This window comes from Lolium perenne, chromosome 4 (genome assembly GCF_019359855.2).
Source record: "Lolium perenne isolate Kyuss_39 chromosome 4, Kyuss_2.0, whole genome shotgun sequence".
In the NCBI taxonomy this organism is placed as follows: Eukaryota; Viridiplantae; Streptophyta; class Magnoliopsida; order Poales; family Poaceae; genus Lolium; species Lolium perenne.
The window spans coordinates 139527229-139551761 of NC_067247.2; the positions used below are offsets into that span (position 1 = coordinate 139527229).

Consider the following 24533-nt stretch of genomic DNA (forward strand, 5'->3'; position numbering starts at 1 on the left):
CCGTTCGGGCCAGTCCCATGTCTGTGGAGTGATTCCATCATCCATCAGTTTATTCTCAAACACTGTCCACTTCGGAATGGCACTCTTGTAGCCACTTGACCCCAAATGATGCGGAAGTTTCTTCTTTGCAGCATTTTCGGTATTTTTCTTCGATCGGGACACAAAAGTAGACGATTTCTTATACTCCTTAAATGCGGCCCAGTGATCTTTTATCTTCACTAGATTATCGTCGAATACTGGATCTTCATTCTTATATTTGTCCCATAAATTTTTCTTGAAGCTCTGGAATTGTATGGCCATCTTCTTCAATGTCCATTCCTTGACTTCATTCTTCTGGCCTTCCGTCATGTCTTCCGGTAGGCTGAACTTTGTCAGTAGCGTGTCCCAAAGAAAATTTTCCATCGTGTCGTTGACATAACTAGCACCACTCTCCGGGTTCTTCGGCTTATGCCACTCTTGAATGCTGATCGGTACATGGTCCCTAACAATAACTCCGGCTTGACTTGTAAATTTGCGGCAAAACTCCTTGGGATGAACTGGTTCACCATTATCCTTGAATGCCGTGAGGGCTAACCTGCCCTCGCCCTTTAGCACCCACGTCGGGCCTCGTTTTGTTCTAACAGACTTGCTCGATGATCCAGAAGGCTAAAACAAAAAATTATTCGTTAATAAGTGCAATACAAATAAATGAATGCATCTAGGGATGAACACAGACTAATTGATACATAGATATACACCTCGCCGGAGTTTGTGATGGACACTTCATTCTCTTTTCTAACTTGTTCAGACTCAAGTCCCTCGCCAAAATCATTCAGAAAGTCTTGGAACTCGTTGTCATCTCCATCGTCGGGTTCCGGACCACGGGCACTCTCATAGATCAATTTCTGCACCGCTTCTTCCCCCTCCTCATCTCGGACGAAGGTGCCGTCCTCCATACCTCAATGTCACTACAAAATTAAGAAAGAAATTGTATTTCATTCATCATGTCATGATCATATATATAACAGATTAGAAGAGTGTGCAAGGGTTCACTAAACTTCCCAATATAAATACAGAAGAAATATAAAGGAAACGGCAGTAGTATAAAACCTAATCTAGCTCCTAGGTTAGTTGCCATGTATGACGTCCACTATGGAAAACCTCCCTAGAAACCCTGGCTCCATGGTCTCTAGCGATGCCGGGGAAAGGATCAGACCTACCCCTCCTCCGCCATCTCCTCTCACCCACCTCTCCTTCAACTCCGACGGGTCCTGCATCGTCATCGCCGGCCCCTCGGCTGCCCAGTGGATCTGCTGCGACACCTTCCAGCTACGGGGCCTCTCGGTCCCCGTCAACTACTACGTCGTGGTACGTAGTATCTATCTCCTGGTGCCATCGTTCGTATTAGTATGTGTAGTATTGTCTCGTATGTACTAATTCTCTACTTACTAGCTAATAAAGTCATAATTAGCCAAACTCATCATCAACTCCATGGCCCCAACAAGGATGAGGCCAGCACAGGCCGAGGCCAGCGAGGTCGAGGCTGAGCGTCGCCGCTACGGGCCAGCTAGTGACGGCCATGAGAGGAAGTAGGCGAAGATGGGTTGGCCATATTCCTTGCCACGTTTGGTCGACAGCCGCTCTATGTTGCCGGTGTCCATATGGAAGGAGAAGCGGCGGAATCCCCACGTCTTGATGAACACCTTCCCAGTGCGGCCAGCGTCCATGTCGCTGGGCCAGACGACGTGCGTCCTGTACGTCGGGTCGCTGGGCAGGTCAGGAACACCGGCGTCGTCGCAGAACACGGCCAGAACCCAGCCATTGTCGCTGCCCCTGCCGTCCCCGCGCACCCAGAGCTGCAGCCCCTCCTCGGCGTCGGTCACCATGCAGAGCCGCGCGCCCGTCCGGCGTCTCCCCGACGCGATACTTGTGCCAGTAGATCTTTCCGGCGGCGTGCACGACGCGTCCCTCGAACCAATATGGGTCGAAATCGACCAGGACGCCCTCTTCTCGCGGGAGCGCACGCCAGCTGCACTTGCCGTCGTCCACGGACGCGATCCAGGCGCGAGGGTGCCCTCCGTCGATGGCGAAGCAGACGGCCTCGAAGCAGAGCTTGGTCGGGTGCGTGCGGGAGAGCAGCGCGGAGCCGACGTAGTACCTTGAGCTGCGCCAGCGGCGGTCATCGGGCACCGTGTCGCGCGGGGGCGGCGGGGGGAGCACGCGGCGGCGGCCACGCCGTGCCCTTCAGCGGCGTCCGCATTTGACCGAACACCCTAAGGGCGTCGGCGTTCAGCAGGTGGCAACGGCGAGGCGGCGTCGCGTCTGGTCGTTCCGGGCGTCTAGCTGGGCGTCGCGTCTGCGGCGAGGCGGCGTCGGCGAGGCTCGGCGAGGCGGCGTCGGCAAAGTGGCCTCGGTGAGGGCGCGCGTCGGCGAGGGCGGCATCGGCGAGCGGAGGGAGCGGAGTAAAAGGCCGGGGGCGGAGGACTTACCTGCGGCGGCGACGGCGGCTGCGACGGCGGCTGCGATGGCGGCTGCGACGGCGAGGCTGCGAACGGCGAGGTCGCGCGCGAGGCTACGGCTGTGCGAACGGCGAGGTGGCGCGCGGAAGAAGAAGAAGAATGGGGGAAATTTTGCCCCGCGCCGCTAAGTCCTACTAGGATAGCCCTTTGGTACCGGTTGGTACCACCAACTGGTACGAAAGGCCTTTCGTACCGGTTGGTGATACCAACCGGTACCAAAGGTATTTTTTTTGTTTTCTTTTTCTTTTGTTGTTTTCTTTTTTTTTTTGCTGTTTTCTTTTCTGTTTCTTTTTTACTTTTCTGTTTCTTTTTACTTTTACTTTTCTGTTTCTTTTTCTTTTCTTTTCTTTTCTTTTCTATTTTTATCTTTCCTTTTCTTTTCTATTTCTTTTTTACTTTTCTGTTTCTTTTTACTTTTCTGTTTCTTTTTCTTTTATTTTCTATTTCTTTTCTTTTTATTATTTTCTATTGCTTTTCTTTTTCTTTTCTATTTTTTTCTTTCCTTTTCTTTTCTGTTTCTTTTTTACTTTTCTGTTTCTTTTCTATTTCTTTTCTTTCCTTTTCTTTTATATTTCTTTTCTATTTGTTTTCTTTACTCCCGCCACGACGCCGTCCGCGCCACGACGACGCACGTGGGCGAAAAAAGGCGGGAAAGAAAGGGCGGGAATAAAATTTTATTACGAGTGAACTCGAATTAAAAGTTGTTGATCGCCAAAACCCACCGGCGGGCAGCGGCCTGTCAACACGGTAGAGCCGGGAAGAGCCTAGAGCTGCGGCTGGCTGAGACCCCTCCGAGCGACGGCCCGCAATGCTCTTCTGGTCACACGCGGCGATGCGAAGTGCAAGGGCGTGCCACCTGACCTATACCTGGTCAGGAAGGTGATGGGGATGCCTCGCTTAGTTCCTGCATGGCATACACGTAAACATTAAATACGAGCCTCGATCGGCTCTCAGGTTATCCTGTGAATCGGCTCAAAGAGCCGATCCACCCATGATTCGTACGGGGTGCACGAATACTTGGTGATCCTGCTTGATCAAGATAAAGCTAATGAGATCTACGACGATTTAGGGTTTTCACCGCATAATCGGATCATCCTACTCCAGGTTGGGCCTCGCGGCCACGCACGGTGCTCATAAGCCGATCCTAAACAAGGCCAAAGAACCAACAATGATGTTGATCCGCGGAACATCCTGTTTAGGACTTGCGAACGCCACCCTACGTGCCACTGGATCCTCCCCCCCTTTGTAAGGCCTAACTATTGCAGATATTAAACTAATCCTTGCATAACAAGGAGCAATCGTAACGGATCAGATCTACTAAATAAAGAACAAGCAGGGTGCCGCCCACACTGAGATAGGCGTGAGGGCGGCTAGACATGCAAGGGTTGCACTACGTAAGCATGTTATACGAAGAACTATGCTAACCCTAACACATCTATGATAACTACGTTGCCCGCCATCAAAGACGCTTCAGTACGGGCAACGCATGAACAACGTGGAGCTTGTGCTGCCTAGATCGCAAGATGCGATCTAGGCAGCATGTCGCTTACCTGATTGAAACCCTCGAGACGAAGGAGTTGGCGATGCGCCGAGATTGGTTTGTTTTTGGGGTGAACGTTGTGTTGTTGTTTATTCCATAAACCCTAGATACATATTTATAGTCCAGCGGACTTTCTAATTCGGACGTGCACCTAACCGTACACGAGTAAAACTCTAACTTTTAATCTAAAGATACGATCTACTATATTACAGATACAATGGGCAATTCAGCCCAATTTCGTGTATAAGGCCAATTCTTGTTTTTCCCTTCCATGTATATCTTCAAGTCTTTCTCAATCGTGGCCCACCTCTGACTCGGTCAAATTCTGGTGATAACACATGCCCCCTGGTTTTGGAATTGGTAATTCCAAAATCACTCGTTTTCCTTCGTCGGGTCATGTCGTGGCGGAACCGTTGCGGTATCATGATGCCTTGCCTTCTCAACTTCTCCGCGTGGCACCACTTCCTCGGAAACTGCCGTGGCATTGAATTTCCACTATATCCCCTTTTATTTAACCGCCACGAACAGTTCTCCTCTCGCATCCCCTTCGCATTAGCACTCCAAGAGCCCTCCTGCGCCACCATGTCTTCCTCCTCCTCTGCCCCATCGGATCTTGCCAGCCAGTCCTCCACGTCCCGCAAGCCGACGCCGGAGTACAACCCGGCGGAGAACCACGCGGCCAACACCCGCCGCGCCATTGCAGCCGGGGAGGAGTCTAGCCACGACTTCTCCATCTGGTCCGAGGACGACAAGTCCCTGACCGACGGGGAGAGCGACCTCCGCTTCCTCGCCGTTGGGGAAACGGAGGAGGAGAGCGATGACGACAGCTTCTCCGACGACTTCACCTCTTCCGCGGAGGAGGAGGAGCAGGAAGAGGAGGAGGAGGACGACGACGAGAGAGCTCCTCCGACGAGCCGCCGGCCAAGCGGTTCTGCCCTTGGCCGGGCAATCGAAGCGACCGACAGCGACGAGGACGACGCTGACGAAGAAGATGAAGACAACGAGGGCCCGGTCGGCGGCCATTGGAGCGACGACGAGCCCGCCGGGAGCAGCGCCGATAGCGGCGACGACGGCGACGACGAGAGTAGTGATGGCCCATAGATAGGACCTCTAGAATAGGGCCAGTAGTAGTAGATGGGGCAATGTATCCCCTGGTGTTTCCTTTTGAGAGCAATCAGCTCTTCATGTAAGAAATCTTGCCTATTAATGAAGATCTCTTCCCCAATTTGATTTTGCCGATTTCTTCTTAGTTCAATTTAGCCGATTCCCTCTTCTACCGACCTTGCCGATTCGCCCCCTTTGCCAATGCGTAATAAACCGATAACAACGCATCGGTCCTTGAAATTCGTCCCTTCCTTCTTCAATCGATGATTTTTTTCTAATTACGCGGATAATGCAGAATCTTCAGGAAAACCTTGGAATTCTTCCAACCAAAACCAATGGTCCTTTTTAATACTCATCATCTGTGAAGGAGGCTGCAATGAAAAATCAGCCGATGGCATCCCCATCGGCTCTTTAAACAGAGTATCCACTAGGCCTGTTGCCCCCCGAGTCTTACTCGAGCCTGCTGCCCCCCGAGCCTTACTCGGGGCGAGAATGTCAGAGAATGCGCCACAGCCGATCCTCTTTCTTCCTCCAACAGCCGATAATCTTCCATTTCAGCTGAACTAGCCCCAAAGATTGGAAATCCTTGACAAAGAGGTTCAGAACCCGGATCGGCTCGAAGTAGTGAAGAAGTTTCCATTGTTTTACTCACTCGAGGCAACAGAAGGTACCACCGTTAGCCTGGATCTGGTGGAGACTCGATAAAAATTGCATAAATCCACTAAAGTCGATGGCTGCGCATCGGCTGCCTCTCAATTCTAAAGTCTCAATTCTAAAGTCGATGCCCTTGCATCGGCTGTAAATTTTTTTTTTTTACTGGCCGATTTTCTCCTATCAGCCCCCAGTATTCATTGCACACATGTACCCCTGCATCTTGTTCATGTACCCCTGCATCTGTTCCCGTATTTAGGTGCCCCCCGAGCCGAATCTGTTAAAGAATGGCAGATATCGGCTACGTAATTCGCACGTCGGCTCTTGATAGGGTCAAAGGTGAACACAAGCGTAACATGTGGTGAGGATAATTTTGGCCGATTGCTGGGATCGGCCTCCATAATGATTGGAGCGCTGACTGAAGGTTCCGTAATGTCCCTTCATAGACCTTTGGGGCCGATCACAAGGATCAGCCTCACCAAGTTGCACGTCGCTTTGCTTCGACTACATGGTCAGGCCAGTGGATAAAACCAGCTTAACCCTTCCCTTTGTCACATCAATACGCTCGCAATCGTCCAAGTTGATGCCTGAGAGGGGTTCTTGGCCTGCTGCTTCCCATGCGTTCATGCCAGCCGTTGAAACTTCGGCTGAGTCGTCAGCTTGGACGACCTCTACCTCATCTCCATCCCACTGTATTATGCATTGGTGCATCGTGGAGGGAATACAGCGATTGGCGTGGATCCAATCTCTTCCCAGCAAAGACAAAGCATAACTGCTCGTGCTATCGACGATGAAGAACGTTGTAGGGATAGTTTTCCTTCCTACGGTCAGATCCACGTTCAGAACTCCTTGTGCCTCAGACGCTTGGCCGTTGAAATCGCTCAATGTTACGTTGGTCTTGATTAGATCCGAGCTAGAGCGTCCTAGCCGACGTAGCATAGAGTACGGCATGATGTTAACTGCCGCTCCGGTGTCCACTAGCATCTTATTCACAGGCCTCCCATCGATATATCCTCGTAAGTATAGGGCCTTCAGATGCCTGTAGCTCTTATCTCGTGGCTTCTCAAAGATAACCGGCCGTGGGCACAGCCAAGTTGTGCCACGGATGTCTCATCTAACCCCGGGGCACCGAACTCGAAGGGAGGATGAACACCATGTTCGTTCCAGCCGATGTTTCATCATCGGCTCTCCTTTGTTTGGGGCGCCACTCCATTTTCCGTGGACGACCCTCTTCATCCAGGGCTCGCTGAACCTTCGCAGCCAGATCAGGCCGTGCCTTCCTTAGCGTATGCAGGTATAACCTTTCGGCTTCCTCCAGGCCGCGCAAACGTTGAACCTGCGCTTTTGTGAACGGCTGAGTCCGTCGTGGCACCACCTTGGACGGTGGCACTGTCTTCTTCTTCTTCTAGTCCTTCGTCTTCGGAATCCTCAAGATCTGCCCAACGAAGTGACTCAAAGCACGTTTGCTTGGTGGTGGGAGAGGCCCTAAGCGCTCAAACACAGACACGTTGGCTGCCTCCTTCTTCTTCTTGTTGCATTACAGGCAATTGCCGATTGTGGGCAATCGGCTCATTCCCGAATCCCAGCGATGTCCGAAGAAAGGGCAGTCCCAGTGTCCGGCGTTGTCATCATGCTCCCTAGATGTGTCCGTGCCACGGCGCGCGTCCACCTCCTCATCGCGATCCTGCCGACGATGTCTTCTGGCTTCTCTAGCCAGACGATCTCCTTCATCATCATAGTTGGACCGTCGGCGTTGGTCATACTGTCTCACATATTTGTTGAGGAGGTGATCAGAGAGAGGTCGTTGATATCTTATGTTCTTCACTTCGCCCTCCGTGACGTAGCGCTTGCCATCATGATGGAGCCGATCGCGTGGAGCGGCCTCCTCTGTGTCCTTGCTATGAGAGCAGCTGCCCTCATCTCCATCTTTGCCAGAGTGGTTCCCAGGTCCTACCATGTTGATGCTGAACGTGGGACCTGGCTGGCAACCCCTGTGGTAGATGACTTCTACCATGTTAACGGCGGGGAAGGGCTGGGTGTCTACCTTCATGGCGTACTGGTTGAAAATTAAACGCCCCTTCTCTATCGCCGCTTGGATGTGCTGACGCCACACCCTGCAGTCGTTGGTGGCATGGGAAAACGAGTTGTGGAACTTGCAGTATGGCTTTCCGTTTAGCTCTTGCGCCGTAGGGAACTTGAGACCTTCAGGAATCGTCAACTGTTTCTCCTTGAGCAGGAGGTCGAAGATTTGTTCAGTCTTGGTCACGTCAAAATCAAATCCCCTGGGCGGCCCTGGTGGCTTTACCCATTTGCAGGACACAGGGGTTCCTCCCCGAGTCCATTCAGCCACTGCTACTTCTTGGTCTCCCGCAGGCACTTCACCTTCCTCTGTATCGACCATGACTACTGCACGCTTGAACTTGTCTTGGTACAGGTCTGGGTGGCGCTGTTCATATGCTGATAGTTTCTGAACCATGTGCGCCAGCGAGGGATAATCTGCTTGGGAGGCCATGTCCTTGAGCTGTGTTGCAAGGCCAGCTACTGCCAACTCGACTGCTTCCTTTTCAGTTATACGAACCGAATAACATCGGTTCCTAAGATTCCTGAAGCGCTGGATGTACTCTATCACCGTTTCCCCGCGCTTCTGGCGTAGTTGTGCTAGATCGGCAATGCTAGACTCGGAAGCTTCTGAATGATATTGCATATGGAACTGTTCTTCCAATTGCTTCCAAGACTAGATGGAGTTTGCTGGCAAAGAGGTATACCAATCCAAAAGCCGATCCCGTGAGGGACTGTGAAAAGAGCCTCACGCGTAGCTGATCCGACACTGAAGCCGGTCCTAGTTGCGCCAAATATCGGCCGATGTGCTCGATGGAGCTGGAGCCATCTGATCCACTGAATTTGGAGAAGTCAGGGAGCCGATATTTAGGTGGCAGCGGGATCATCTCGTACTCGTCGGGGTACGGCTTGGAATAGCCGATTGCCCTCCTTTTCGGCATAATGCCGAACTGGTCTCTCAGTATGGTACTGATCTGATCCGCCGTGCTGGCTGCAGGAGATGCACTCTGAAGATTCGCCGGGGTGGCGTACTTAGCCAGCCATGTTTGCTTTTCCAGCTCTGAGCCAACTGCAGGAGCTGGGCTCTGGAGTTTCGTCGGGGTGGCGTACTTAGTTAGCCACGTCTGCTTCTCAAGCTCTGTCGCTGACGTCCCTCCTGTCTGCGCCGGAGTCCCTGACGCTGTGGCCTGGTTTGAGAGTGCCCAGTTGCCACAATCTGGCACATACGTGCACGCGTATCCTTGAGGGATCTCCTTAGGCGCCTCAGCCAAGAACTGGTAGTCACTAGGGTCACCACCGATCTTGTAGACGACGAATGCCGGTGTAGCCGGCACTTCAGGTGGTGCTGCCAATGCATATGGCAGCGGTGGACGGGACTGGAGTGGCAACTCTCCTTGATGCGTCCCGAGAGCTAGTCCTGACGGCGAGTACTGGTGGCTCATGATCTCCTGGATCACGCGCAGAGCAAGACGCTCCAACACGTTGACCAAGTTTTCAGAGTGGCGGTGTAGCGAGTGAGCCACCAAGTAGTTGATCTCCTGCCGTAGGCCCCTGGTGCGTTCCTCCGACGGGGCAGAGAGATCTATCCCATCGAGTGCACCTTGCGGTGAGAATCCCTTCCATCTGATGCCATGGGAACGGGTTCTCTGAAAAGAGCCGATGAGGTCGGCTTCGAGGGTGACCTTGATCTCGTCATATCTCTTCTTGAGCTCGTCAGGCAGCTCCTCGTAGGTGACTGGCGTGCCGTCCGCCGCCATCTCAGATGTAGATGGCGATGTGGTTGATGTAGATGATAGTCCCACCGGGCGTGCCAGAATGTGTTGATCGCCAAAACCCACCGGCGGGCAGCGGCCTGTCAACACGGTAGAGCCGGGAAGAGCCTAGAGCTGCGGCTGGCTGAGACCCCTCCGAGCGACGGCCCGCAATGCTCTTCTGGTCACACGCGGCGATGCGAAGTGCAAGGGCGTGCCACCTGACCTATACCTGGTCAGGAAGGTGATGGGGATGCCTCGCTTAGTTCCTGCATGGCATACACGTAAACATTAAATACGAGCCTCGATCGGCTCTCAGGTTATCCTGTGAATCGGCTCAAAGAGCCGATCCACCCATGATTCGTACGGGGTGCACGAATACTTGGTGATCCTGCTTGATCAAGATAAAGCTAATGAGATCTACGACGATTTAGGGTTTTCACCGCATAATCGGATCATCCTACTCCAGGTTGGGCCTCGCGGCCACGCACGGTGCTCATAAGCCGATCCTAAACAAGGCCAAAGAACCAACAATGATGTTGATCCGCGGAACATCCTGTTTAGGACTTGCGAACGCCACCCTACGTGCCACTGGATCCTCCCCCCCTTTGTAAGGCCTAACTATTGCAGATATTAAACTAATCCTTGCATAACAAGGAGCAATCGTAACGGATCAGATCTACTAAATAAAGAACAAGCAGGGTGCCGCCCCCACACCTGAGATAGGCGTGAGGGCGGCTAGACATGCAAGGGTTGCACTACGTAAGCATGTTATACGAAGAACTATGCTAACCCTAACACATCTATGATAACTACGTTGCCCGCCATCAAAGACGCTTCAGTACGGGCAACGCATGAACAACGTGGAGCTTGTGCTGCCTAGATCGCAAGATGCGATCTAGGCAGCATGTCGCTTACCTGATTGAAACCCTCGAGACGAAGGAGTTGGCGATGCGCCGAGATTGGTTTGTTTTTGGGGTGAACGTTGTGTTGTTGTTTATTCCATAAACCCTAGATACATATTTATAGTCCAGCGGACTTTCTAATTCGGACGTGCACCTAACCGTACACGAGTAAAACTCTAACTTTTAATCTAAAGATACAATCTACTATATTACAGATACAATGGGCAATTCAGCCCAATTTCGTGTATAAGGCCAATTCTTGTTTTTCCCTTCCATGTATATCTTCAAGTCTTTCTCAATCGTGGCCCACCTCTGACTCGGTCAAATTCTGGTGATAACAAAAGTACATAGCTTAACTGAAAATTAAAGATACATGGCCAAATTCTACTGTTGGAGTCATTCAGTCATACTCGTGCCTAGCCCTGTAGTAGTCGCCACTGTAGTCGTCGTAGTCACCATCATCATCGTCGCTGGCATCGGGGTTGCGGTACTCGAACGTCGGCGGGTGAGCACGCGTGGGTTGGGACTGAGGGTAGCGCAGGCGGGGGCCACGGTAGGCCATGACGCCCTGGAGAGTCCGGCCGCACCACCACAGCCGACGGCCAGCCTCGTTGAAGTTCGGAGGAGGCGGGCCGCCCTCCTCGTGCCTGGCAAGCGCCCTCTCACGCCGATTGATGAAGAAGCTTTCCCAAGTCGGGCTGTAGTCGGGATGCCACTGGGGATTCCTCCGCTGCTCTGGCGTGAGCTCAAAGTAGTAGTGGTTCGTGATGGCCATCTCGCGCGCCACACCTAGAGGGACTGGAGGGACCGGTACGCCTCCGACGCTTAGCAACCAGCCGGTCGGGACGCGGTAGCCCGGCGGGCAGGGGTAGTTCGAGGCGCAAAGCGCCTCCGCCTCCTGGGGGGTTAGAGATGCGATGGAAGCCATGGGAGAGAATGATGTGGTTTGCAGATATGAGTCTAGATGTGATATGTAAATGGTGGCCAAGCCTACATATATATAGTGAAAAAATGGCGGGAAGACAGAGGCGGGAACCGGTGGAAAGCGCGGGAAGAAAATAGGCGGGAAGACAGAGGCAAACCTTTAGTACCGGATGGTGGGTGCAACTGGTACTAAAGCTGTCGGCAGGATAAGGACGCCCTGCTCGATGAGATAAAGTATGTAGCGCACGACGCCCTATCGGTGGGATAAGGACGCGTGGGTAACCTTTAGTACCGGTTGGTGGGTGCACCCGGTACTAAAGCTGTCGGCAGGATAAGGACGCCCTGCTCGATGAGATAAAGTATGTAGCGCACGATGCCCTGTCGGTGGGATAAGGACGCCTCGGAAAAATTTCCCTGCAAGCCCGTGGAAGACTCCATCTCCTCTAACAATGTTGGGAAAGGGTTGGGAAATCTCCCGTGGCGGAACTTGTCGAAGATGCCCTTGGTGCACACGCCCTATGGCATCTTCGGAAGTTCCGCCTCGGAATTTTTTTCCTGCAAGCCCGTGGAAGACTCCATCTCCTCTAACAATGTTGCGGAAAGGGTTGGGAAATCTCCCGTGGCGGAACTTCTCGAATATGCCCTTGGTGCACATGCCCTATATATGGCATATTCGGAAGTTCCGCCTCGGAAAAATTTCCCTGCAAGCCCGTGAAAGCTACTTAACTAGTAAAACAAGCCAACCATCTCCATTGTTAATATCTTACATACAGTAACATCATTACACAAAAGTGATTTCCATATTGAGATACACAAGTTATGATCCCTATATGTAGCTAGCTAGTCTTCTTAGTTTTATTCGTCCGTTTCCCTTTCTTCTTGCTGCGACGCAACCATGGACAATCTTCATTGTTTAAGATGATGCTTGGGTCAATTTTTACCTTGAAGGGTGGAATATCGTCAAACTTATTATAATCTTCTGACATGTCTGTCTTGTCCTCTACTCCCACGATGTTTCTTTTTCCTGAAAGAACTATGTGCCGCTTTGGCTCATCGTATGATGTGTCCTCTTGCCTTTCTTTTCTTTTCTTCGGTTTGCTAGACATATCCTTCACATAAAAAACCTGAGCCACTTCACTGGCTAGGACGAATGGTTCGGTGTCGTACCCTAGATTCTTGAAATCCACTGTAGTCATTCCGCATCGCGGGTCTACTCGTACCCCGTCTTTCAGGTTGAACCATTTGCACCGGAACAAAGGGACCTTGAAATTAGGTCCATAGTCAAGTTCCCATATCTCCTCTATGTACCCATAATATGTGACCTTGTTCCCATTGCCATCTTCTGCATCAAAGCGGACACCACTGTTTTGGTTGGTGCTCTTTTTGTCTTGGGCGAAAGTGTAAAATGTGTTCCCATTAATCTCGTACCCTTGAAAAGTCGATATAGTAGAAGATGGTTGCTTGGCCAACAAGTACAGCTGCTCGTCATCGGTGACATTCATGAGACGTGTTTGCAACCAACCGCCGAAAGTCTTCATGTGTTCTCCATCAATCCAATCTTCACGTTGCTCCGGGTATTTAGAGCGTAAGATCTCCTTGTGTTCCTCTTTGTACGGAGCCACCAAGATGGAATTATGTAGAACTGTGTAGTGTGCTTGAGTGAAAGAATGTCCGTCCATACACGTTGCTGATTTCTTTCCTAGCGTGCCTTTTCCACGCAGTCTCCCCTCATAGCGCGATTCAGGAACACCGATCGGCTTAAGGTCAGGAATAAAGTCAACACAAAACTCAATGACCTCCTCTGTTCCATAGCCCTTGGAGATGCTTCCTTCTGGCCTAGCACGATTATGAACGTACTTCTTTAAGACTCCCATGAATCTCTCAAAGGGGAACATGTTGTGTAGAAATACAGGACCGAGAACGCCAATCTCTTCGACCAGGTGAACTAGGAGATGTGTCATAATATTGAAGAAGGATGGTGGGAACACCAACTCGAAGCTGACTAGACATTGGACCACATCCTTCTGTAAATTTTGTAGAGTAAGTGGATTGATCACCTTCTGAGAAATTGCATTGAGGAACGCACATAGCTTCACAATGGGTACTCGAACATTTTCCGGCAGAAGCCCCCTCAATGCAACCGGAAGTAATTGTGTCATAATCACGTGGCAGTCATGAGACTTTTGGTTTTGAAACTTTTTCTACGACATGTTTATTATTCCCTTTATATTCGACGAGAAGCCAGACGGGACCTTGATGCTACTCAGGACTTCAAAAAAGATCTCCTTCTCCTCTTTGGTAAGAGCGTAGCTGGCAGGACCTTGATACTTCTCTGGATTCAGGTTGTTTCCTTCGTGGATACTTTGCTGGTCCTGCCGTGCGTCCGGTGTATCTTTTGTCTTCCCATACACGCCCAAGAAGTTTAGCAGGTTCACGCAAAGATTTTTCGTCACGTGCATCACGTCGATTGCAGAGTGAACCTCTAAGAATTTCCAGTAGGGTAGCTCCCAAAATATCGACTTCTTCTTCCACATGGGTACGTGTCCGTCAACATCATGCGGAACAGATTGTCCGCCGGGACCCTTTCCAAAGATCACTTTTAAATCCTTGAGCATATCATATATAACTTCCCCGAGGGCGGGTAGGCTTCGTTCGGTTATCCGCCTCACCTCCGAAATGCTTTCCTCTCTTTCTTACGTGATGTTGTTTTGGAAGAAATCGACGATGCCCTGTACACATTCTTGTTTCCCAAATAATTACCGCTGGTCTCACCTAAACAGTGTGTGCATGCATTGTATCCCTTGTTTGACTGCCCTGAAATGTTACCAAGAGCAGGCCAATCATTGATGGTTACAAATAACAACGCTCGTAGGTTAAATTCCTTTTATTCGTGCTCATCCCACACAGGTACACCTTCGTCACGCCACAACTCTAAAAGTTCTTCAACCAATGGCCTCAGGTACACATCAATGTCGTTGCCGGGTTGCTTCGGGCCCTAGATGAGCACTGGCATCATAATGAACTTCCGCTTCATGCACAACCAAGGAGGAAGGTTATAGATACATAGAGTCACTGGCCAGGTGCTATGACTGGAGCTCTGCTCCCCGAAAGGATTAAAGCCATATGTACTTAGACCAAATCTTAAGTTCCTTGCGTCATCTGAAAATGACTTGAACTCTCTGTCGATTTTTCTCCACTGCGACCCGTCAGCGGGGTGTCTCAGCATCACATCTTTCTTACGGTCCTCTTTGTGCCATCGCAACAACTTGGCATGCTCTTTGTTCTGGAACAAACGTTTCAACCGTGGTATTATAGGAGCATACCACATCACCTTCGCAGGAACCCTCTTCCTGGGGGTGGACTCACCCTCAACATCGCCAGGGTCATCTCGCCTGATCTTATACCTCAATGCACTACATACCGGGCATGCATTCAAATTCTTGTACTCCCCGCGGTAGAGGATGCAGTCATTGATGCATGCATGTATCTTCTGCACCTCTAATCCTAGAGGGCAGACAACCTTCTTTGCTTCGTACGTGCTAGAGGGCAACACGTTCTCCCCTGGAAGCATCTTCTTTATTATTTTCAGCAACTTTTCAAATCCCTTGTCAGAAGTACCATTCTCTGCCTTCCACTGCAGCAATTCCAGCGTGGTACCCAGCTTTTTCTGACCATTTTCGCAATTTGGGTACAACAGTTTGTTGTGATCCTCTAACATTTTCTCCAACTTCAACCTCTCCTTTTCATTTCCGCAGTTCATCTTCGCATCAAGAATGGCCCGACCCAAATCGTCATCCGGGTCATCAAAAATCGGCTCATCGAAAATGTGCTCTTCTTCAGCTTCGTCTTCCCCCATTCTACTACCACCATCTTCAGTGAATAAGGGATAGTTGTCACTATCCTCTTCTTCTTCGTTGTCTTCCAATATAACCTCTTTTTCTCCGTGCTTGGTCCAACAATTATAGCTGGGCATGAAACCGTTCTCCAGCAGGTGGACGTGAAGGGTCTTCGAGGTAGAGTAATCCTTCATATTCTTACAGGAACTACATGGACAATACATGAAACCATTCGACCTCCTGTTTGCCTCAGCCACGTTGAGAAAATAATGCATGCCATTAATGAACTCGGGATGGCACTGGTCACCGTACATCCATTGTCGACTCATCTGCATTTTATATGTATATCAAAAATCATTAAATACACAACATCATGGATATATGAGTGACCAACTTAATTAATATTCAAGTTCATCACATAAAACTAATTGTTTTTTATAAAAAAGAAGAGGGGCTCACCGAGGTGGTACCGTGCCGGCTAGGGGACGACGCTGGCGATCGACAGCGGTAAGGACGGGGATGATACTAATTAAAACCTACAAAACATACCATAATTTCTGCTCAAATTGCATATAAAAAAATAAAACCACTAACTTAGGCATTTCATCGAACACCTTGCTTGCACTACAAAAGTAGTACGAGTTAAAACTACCAAAGAACTGAGCTAAATTAGGAACGCCGGAAGGAAGGATGATATTGCTAACCCTTGGATAGATGTATGCCATTAATCTTGTTAAAATGGTGGAGAAAAATGAAGATTATTGGAGTGTGAGAAGTGCAAAATATTTGGAAATGTGAGAGGAGGAGAAGGGAGAATGAGATATGCAGGGGGTCGGGCGCGCGGCTGCGCGCTGATATAGGGCACAGACCCTTTAGTACCGGTTCCTTACACGAACCGGTACTAAAGGTGCAACCCTGGCCCCACCACCGCCTGGAAACCGGGCTCAAACCCTTTAATACCGGTTCGTGTTACGAACCGGTATTAAAGGTCCATAACGAACCGGTATTGATGTCCCACGCACGGAACCGGTATTAATGCCGCCTTTAGTACCGGTTCGTAAGGGAACCGGTACTAAAGACTTAGATGGATGAGAGGTTTTCTACTTCCATGAGGACAAGAATCTGGGCGATCTTTATCGAAAAATAGAATTGGGGCGATACCCCTTTTGTGAGCGACCGGAGTGAGGACTCGCTGACGAAAAAGTCTGCGGGGATCCAAGAGCAAACCACCAAGTTTAATGCCGCCTACGACAAGATAAAGAAGCGTAATGTGATTTTCCTTGGTGTTGCTGACATGATGACCCAATCTTTGCGCTTATTCAAGACGGCCAACAAGCCAAATAACTTCAACTTGGTCCATTGTTGGAGGGCGCTCAAGTATTTCCCCAAGTGGCATGGTCTATATGCATCCTATGACGCCGACAACCCCGGAGAGTCCAATGTAATTGATGTGATGCTGAGGCTCCAAGTGCACCGCTGAAGAGGCTGAGGGGGCGGACCAGCTCAAAGGCGGATGCCAAGTGAGATGCCTCCCCGCTAGCGATGATGGAGTCGATCAAGACGCTTCTTGCCATCAAGAACTACTACGAGACACAAACCAAGAAGTTTGAGATTGAAAAGATCAATGCCCCTGCGGCCGCGAAGGAGGTGGATAACAAGTGAAAGGAGTTGGAGATTTCCCTGCTCAACGAGGAGTCTAGGATCATGATGCCCCCTTGACCAAAGATGTGGATCCATCTCACTGGGCATGGCTCAAGAAGAAGAAAATCATTTTAGCTTAGAAAATGTGATTTAGATGCTTGTGTTTTAACTATGATTTTTATCATTTTGAGTGTATTATTTGCTATATTTTATCCATGGAGGCAATGCTAAATATGGTATTTAAAAAAATCGGCGTTGGAGATGGCCTGTCGGTTATAAGCCTTATCGCGTTTTCACGGTATGTGCTTTTGTCTGCATTATACGAGAGTAGAACAACAATGAGTTTTTTCTTCTCCCATGGAGATTGGCCAGTAGATGATTTTAACTCATTTTACGATTTGTGTTATGCCATTCATCTCACCATGATGACGTTTTCTCTTACATTTTTTTCCATAACGGGGAAGATATTTTTTAGTTTATGACAATGCTACATGTAAATTGTAATGAAAGATAACCTTTTCGTCCCCATGTTATGTTAGCTACACATTGTGGAAGTATGCCTTTGTCATTGACGCGTCAATATGTAGATTAGGATAAATATAGATATTTTCGTTAATTATGTAGTGAGCATACCTGCATCTGCATGTATGCAAATGAGAGCACTAGGATACATGAAATACTGCAAATCCAAATGCACACCCCGAAAAAAATATGCAAAAACCACATGCAAATACGAGCAGACATGCTACCACGAAATCCTGAATGAAATCGCCTTCCCGTCTGGGCCCCTACACACCCCCTTAAGAACTCAACCTATGCAACATTCTCTTCTCGAGCAAAAACTTGTACCTGTTGACATTGGTCAACATCAAGGCCAGGCAAGCTCTCCAAAGTCAGTGCTACTCTGGTGCTCCTCCCCTAATTTTTTTTAGGCACGTCAAACAAAACAACGGTGGAGATCTTTCCGTACTTGTTTGTAAGCGGGCACATAATCGTAATTTCAGTATAGGTCCACCGTCCGTACATCCGTACAGGTCCGCATGGTCCGTATTGTGTTGTACCTTATTTTTGTACGTATCTACGGTTTGTTCAAAACAAGGCATGCACGACGTGGAGCGGTATTTAGGCGGATGAGATCATTAACTTGTCATGTGATTTCTTTCTTTTCTTATATGACGTACACATGCCGTACCAATACAAATTGGTATATATGTGGTGGATATATGTTTTGGCGGACCCAACACACAGGAAAAAAACCAACTATGACCCTTCAACTTTGTTTAGGGGGGAGCACCGGAGCAGGCCTCCTCCAACCTTAGTCTACTCGACTCGGTCCTTATTTTACGTCATTAGCTTGAAACCAAAAATAGCCGTTCTTCCAAAACAGAGTCAAAGCTAGCAAGGAGAAAACTATTATAGAAAGAAAAACAAAACAAAAACATCTACGAAATCAGTTAAAAAAACATCCATTAAAACCCTGCCTCTTTCGCCCTAACAGCTAAGCGGGAAATAATTCTCTTATCCCGCCGGCATTTCTTTCCTTCCTAGTTGCACTCCTCATGTACAAATTCCACCAGAGGAGAGGAGGCTGTGTGTTTGAGCAAAGTCTGGACAACCCGCTCTCTATCTCTCCCTGCCTCCAATCCTCCATTGCCAAGGTCAGTTAGTTTCTGCTCTCTGCCTATACGTCTACCTGTTGTTCCTTCCTTTGCTTACAGAGAAATGTTCTTGCTTGTTTACATGATTAGCTAGGTTTTATTTTTCATGTTTTCTCTACCTGCCCGTGTGATTTTCTCGTTTAGCGATATGCTCGAGATAATGCGATCCAGTCTACTCCGAATGGCCGACACATTTCTGTAGATCTCACATGTCGTCCTATGCACTTGGTATAAGTACAGACCATGTAGGCACACACGATTCGATTGGTGTAGTTTCCATCTCAGGTGCTCTGATCGAGTTCCTTTTGTTGTGTTTCCTTCCAACCTCCACCAATGTGGTCTGACGTCCGATTTTTACTATGTTGGTTTTGTGTATTATAATTTATAAGGCCAAGTTTCAGGACTAGATCGAACATGGGGCGATAGAGACACCAGTAGGTTTTTAAACCTTTGCATGCCAAGAACATGTACACGTTTTAAGACAGAAGTATCAATAGATCTTAAGTCTATCGTTTAGTTAAAGCTACAGATCAATGGCATTAGCTTAAGTGTACATCTTTCCCTTTTGCATCAAGTTCAAGTGTAGATCTAACTCACATAGCCAATCGATGTGTTAGCACAAATACAATTTAAATCTATCTAAAAAAACAATTTTAACCGTGGAAAACTTTGACCAGTCAATCTGATTTCACTAAAGTCACTTAACGAACAAAAGGTCAAGATATATGAAAGCAGTAGCTTATGCATACTTTCACTACGTGATGTGAAATGGTTTACCAGATTTACATATATATGTCCGTATGTGTGCTACTTAGTAATCGAACCAATGCATTTTTTTGCATCCAAATGGAAGGGATTGCATCTCAATTAAATCCTAACAGTGTGTTTTATTGCAAAAATCCGCATGAGAATCCCAGTGTTCGAGTGAAACTGTTAAAAGTGTTGCGTCCATTTCAGTTTGTTGGCTGGTGTACAATACATTAGTAGTGTAGCACATGCTCGAAAAAAAATCTTTAGGGTTTGCCTAGCAAGAAACAATTAACATTTACCTTCTCCACTGATGCGTAAGAGTTTAAGCTAGTCATTATCATGGATTATCTACAATTGCATTTAGTTCTCACGTCGGATTACATATGCATCACCTGCAGATCAGTGATCACTTGCGCCGCCTCACACTAAAACTTACATATGCATCGCTTGCAGGTGGTTCGTACGTCCCCATCATGGACCGCACCCCCTCGCCGCCACCGGCTCCCAGGTTGTCCATGGCATACGTGTACGAAAACCCAGAGTGGTTCATATGGAGATGATACGCCGTTTCACCGGCCAGACAGCGCCCACTAACGCTACTGCTGCGGCTGACCGTAGTGCCATCGTGCCCACGTTGGCGGTGGAGCCGGTGCAGCACCAGCCAATGGTGGCAACTGCCACGGTGCCAGGCCCAAGAGCGTCCGGCTCCGGTTCCGGCCTCGGGTCGCTACTGACGCTGTCGCTGCCAATGTCGCCGGAGAATCCCGGCCCATGTATCCTCAACATGGCGCCGGATATACGATCGCTGGAGACGTCCTCTGAGGAGGAGGGGGAGATGCAGAACACTGAGGAGGTTCAAGCTGAGGAGGTCGAAGCTGAGGAGGTGGAGAATGAAGACACTGAGGAGGAGACGGCCATCGAGGAGGGGAGGTTCTACCTGTTGCCGTCGGCACCACCAGCGAAACGACGCCGGCTCTGAAGGAAATGGGGTCATAGATGCATGAAGCCAAAGCCTCCATGACTGCCTGTCCGTTAGGAGGACTATATGGAACACACATATGTCGTATGTCGTGCGTGAGATTCGTTTGTCATCCGCCAGAGAAGCGTTGTTATTCATTTATGAACTGAGAGAAGCAAGTGTTGGACTAAGTTTTGTTTTCTTTTTCTAGAATGAATGCTTGATTTAAGTTCAAACGATATTTTGTGATTAGGAAATTATAATTATGATTATTATTTATATATTCACCAGAGAGTGTGAATGTGCCAGCTAAAATGAAGCAAAACATAGCATCTGATCTGGGTTAGATTGGTTGTCATCTCTTTCACAAAAAAAGAAAGATTGGTTGCCATCTGTGTTCGTTGAGACTCCTCGTCGGACTTAGATTTACCAGCCAAGCAGCCCGCTACATTTAACTCTCTTCGACGTCAAGACAAAACCGTTCTGAGGCAACTACTGGATCAGCTACCGCGAGAACCGCATGGGTATATCAGGCCATTTCGATCAAAGAATTCATGATGTTTCCAAATTAATGCCGGATAAAAGGATTTTGGGTATAGTTTTTCTTGTGATGGCCCAGGGCGCGGTATACACTCTCATGGGTGGGGCTGGCAGCCAGAGGCAGACACCCTCTTTCGCGACCGGAGAAGCTGATCTTCGACTCCTGTGACCGGATTACTTATCACACTCGTTCTCTACCAGATTTCTTGTTTTGGCATTATGAGAAAAGGGGAGGGTTCCATTCGATCTCATACGATAAAGGGAATATATTAATATCAAGAAGATACCAATTACACCCAGCCTCTGCAACAATACACCACCCTAATGGCACTACGGATGCACACAGCCAAAAAACAAGAAAAGAAAACTAAGAAAAAAAGTCCCGCTACAGTATCTCGGGCCTAACAACAGCAATACATCCACCGCCAAGACAACACCTGAATTACAGACTCTCCAAAAACGACGCCTCCAAGAAGGGAACAGTGCTCAGACACCGTCGTCGCTCGATCAAAGATCTTAGATTTTCACCCTGAAGATAGTCCCCGCTCTCAAAACAATGCCTCCACCAAGGACATTGCCAGACACAACCAATTAAGGCCAGATCTTGGGTTTTCACCCTGAAAGGTAGGACTCTGCACTTCACCTGTGTTGTCGCCTCCACTTTCATACCGGTGCTGTGAAGCCCGGAACACCAAGCAAGTCCCTCAACAACGCAGAGACTTGAACCTCCCTTAGCTAGTCCTCCCCTCCGGCCTTCATGAAATTCTCTTCTTCCGACTTTCATCATGGATCCATAGTCACTTGATGTCAACAAAGAATAAGAACTTCGCGCCGCTCCCTCCAGAACCAATCGGTCGGAATAAAAACAAGGGTGCGCACGACCGAATACCTCCGATCAAACAAACTCCAGGCAAAAGCACTGTTACATTCACCGGCGGAGCCTTCCGGAACTCAACACTCCGGCCAGATCACGAGTCCAGGCCTCCGGTAGGTCCTCCTCTTCACGCAAGAGAGGCCCTAGGACCGCCGCCTTTATTCAGGTCGGACCCCCACGTCGGCGACCATCCTGGGCTGGCCACTCCAACCCTCCACCGGGGCGACACCATCGCCGGTTTCCAAGCTCCTCCATCTCGCCGCCGGAACGAGTAGGTTAGCGATAGTTGCTTGACGATGCCTTCAACAAGATAATGACGCAGACGCCGCCATCGCCCGCCATGACCGGAGTTGGCTTGGTTTTCACCGGCTACTATGCCTCCCCGTCTCGCTGCCAGCGCTGAAAGTGGGATCAAAAATCCAACACAGCCAGCCTGGCCGACTGCCTTCGGTGGATGAAGTCAGCCACCACCACCATGCCCGGGCCGAAGACCCGGACGTCCTCAAGCCGCGAAGAAGACCCAGCGAAGCCTCCTCGTGCGATTGGCGAGATGCAGCCGCGATGGATCGCGATCCGAACCTCGGGCCTAGATCCGACCACACCGCAGCCAACATCCGTCGCCGGCCGCCGGAGATCCGCCGGCCACCGCCATCCCGCTGCGTTCAGTCAACGGAGGAGGGTGTAGGCCGCCGCCCCCACACGCTCCCGCGGGCCGCACTGCGCTCTGCCGACGGAGGACCGAGCCGCCACCGCCGCCTCACCACAGGGGCTTTGCCCCGAGGCGTACTCGGCGACGGCGGCGGAGGAGGGGGGCCCGTAGGGGAGGGGAGGTGGGCGGTGTGGAGGGGAACTCCCCGGGGACGGCGGGCGGCGCCGCCGCCTTGGGGGAGAGAGAGGTTAGGTCAGATGGTGGAGAGAGAGGTTAGCACTTGTTTAGGCTGATAGAGGCCGTGTCCATTCGATCTCATATAGGATGTTAGTGGATACAAAACAAAGGATGGAGGCTTGGCTGAATTGGTCATCCACTGGTCCAAACTCAGAAGTTGAATCTAAAGGCTGGACAAATATGTTCATTCCAGTTTCAATCGAAGTGCAGCTTTCAGAAAGAAAATATTTACTGAGTGTTAAACGCTAGATCACGAGGGGGTATGAGTTAGCCAGAAAAAAGGAAGCCATATACAAGCACAATATGACATAGCAATTTTTCTGGAATGGTCTGTATGAGTAATTGAGTATGGTTATTTGTTCTGGCCATACACGTTGGAGAGCAAATAGCTTGTCAACACCCGGATTTTTAAGTCCACATGCCTATTATGCCATACATCGCAATCCCAGAAAGATTGTTGTTGCGAGACATAACAGTTGATATCATAAGTCATCATTCATTACAAACCATAGTCGTCTTACAAATATAGATCACATGATCCAATATTACACAAATAGTTGATCTAATGATCAACGAACACATTACATAGCGGAAGCGTAGTCGAAGTGGACTATCTAATCCACAGGCCAACGCTTGACGTCAGAAGATACTCCTAGTTGTCGTAGATGTCCTGCTAGCCGTCATCTTGGTACTGCTGCTCCTCTTCATAGTCTGGCCATTTGAATATCCAGGGACACAGCCGTGAGTACTTTTAAAGTACTCGCAAACTAATACTAGTGTAAGTACCATCAATTTTATTTAAAGGGTCCTAAGCTCTAGGTTTATTTGCATAAAGCATATTTTACTGCACAAGAATTTAATAAAAGACTCTTCATATGCTAACTAACTTACGTGGGAACATTAGTGTTATTCCCACAAATCAGTTGTGATTCAAGTCAAGTCACCATTCAAATCATTATTTCTTTTTGAGAAAACATCTGACAATGGAACATGATGGCCTTTCCAATCGTCCGTAACCGTGGACACGGCTATTCGAATAGTTTTACACTCTGCAGAGGTTGTACACTTGTGCCACAACTTTTGATTACAACCGTCAGGGATAACCCTGAATAATCGTAACTCAGTACGCGGATCATCAACCATAACCTTTCACTTACATACCCTAGTATAGGCACCTCTCCCCATGAGCTTGGCCTCCAAGTGAAGACAAACCGTCAGCCTAGGAACTGCACAGGGCTTGGGTCGGACATTCACCTCATTTCACATCATTTCACTTTCAACGGAGGCAGCCTCGGCATAACCCCTATGACGCTTGTTTAGAGGGAACCCATACTAGAATGCATAAACTTCCAGTTAAGCCCTACCCATAATCAGGTATTGTGGGGGTACTAAATAATTGGAAAGGTATCGCATGCAAACCCAACCATCAGTTTTTGTCAAATTCACCATGTCATTCAAGTCACATTCACCTTCAAAATCTTTCAAAATCATTTCCTTTCACAAGTCCCCATCTAGAGTAGCCAAGTGTCAACACCCGGATTTTTAAGTCCAGATGCCTATTATGCCATACATCGCAATCCCAGGAATATTGTTTTCGCAAGACATAATAGATTGATATCACAGAACATCATTCATTACAACTCATAATTGTCTTACATCAAAGGATCACATGATCCAGTCTTAATACAACATAGTGGATCTAAGGATCCGATACAAAACACACAGCATAAGCAAAGTAGCGATTGTGGTCCATATGTTCCACAGGCAACTGTTGACGTCAGGAGTAGTCCTAGTTATCGTAGACGTCTTACTGTCCATCTTCCTGGTTCTGGTACTCCTCTTCATAGTCTGGCCATTTGAATAGCCAGGGACAAAGCTATGAGTACTTTAAAGTACTCGCAAACTAATACTAATGTAAGCACTATCAAATATAGGAAGGGGGTGCTAAGCTCTAAGTTT

The 24533-nt window shown here is 49.0% G+C and overlaps 1 pseudogene; it reads right to left on the bottom strand.

The window, feature by feature from the left end:
• Positions 1-1535: 1535 nt before the first annotated feature.
• LOC127347234 (uncharacterized) lies at positions 1536-19833 on the bottom strand (annotated as a pseudogene).
• Between the last annotated feature and the right edge of the window lie 4700 nt (positions 19834-24533).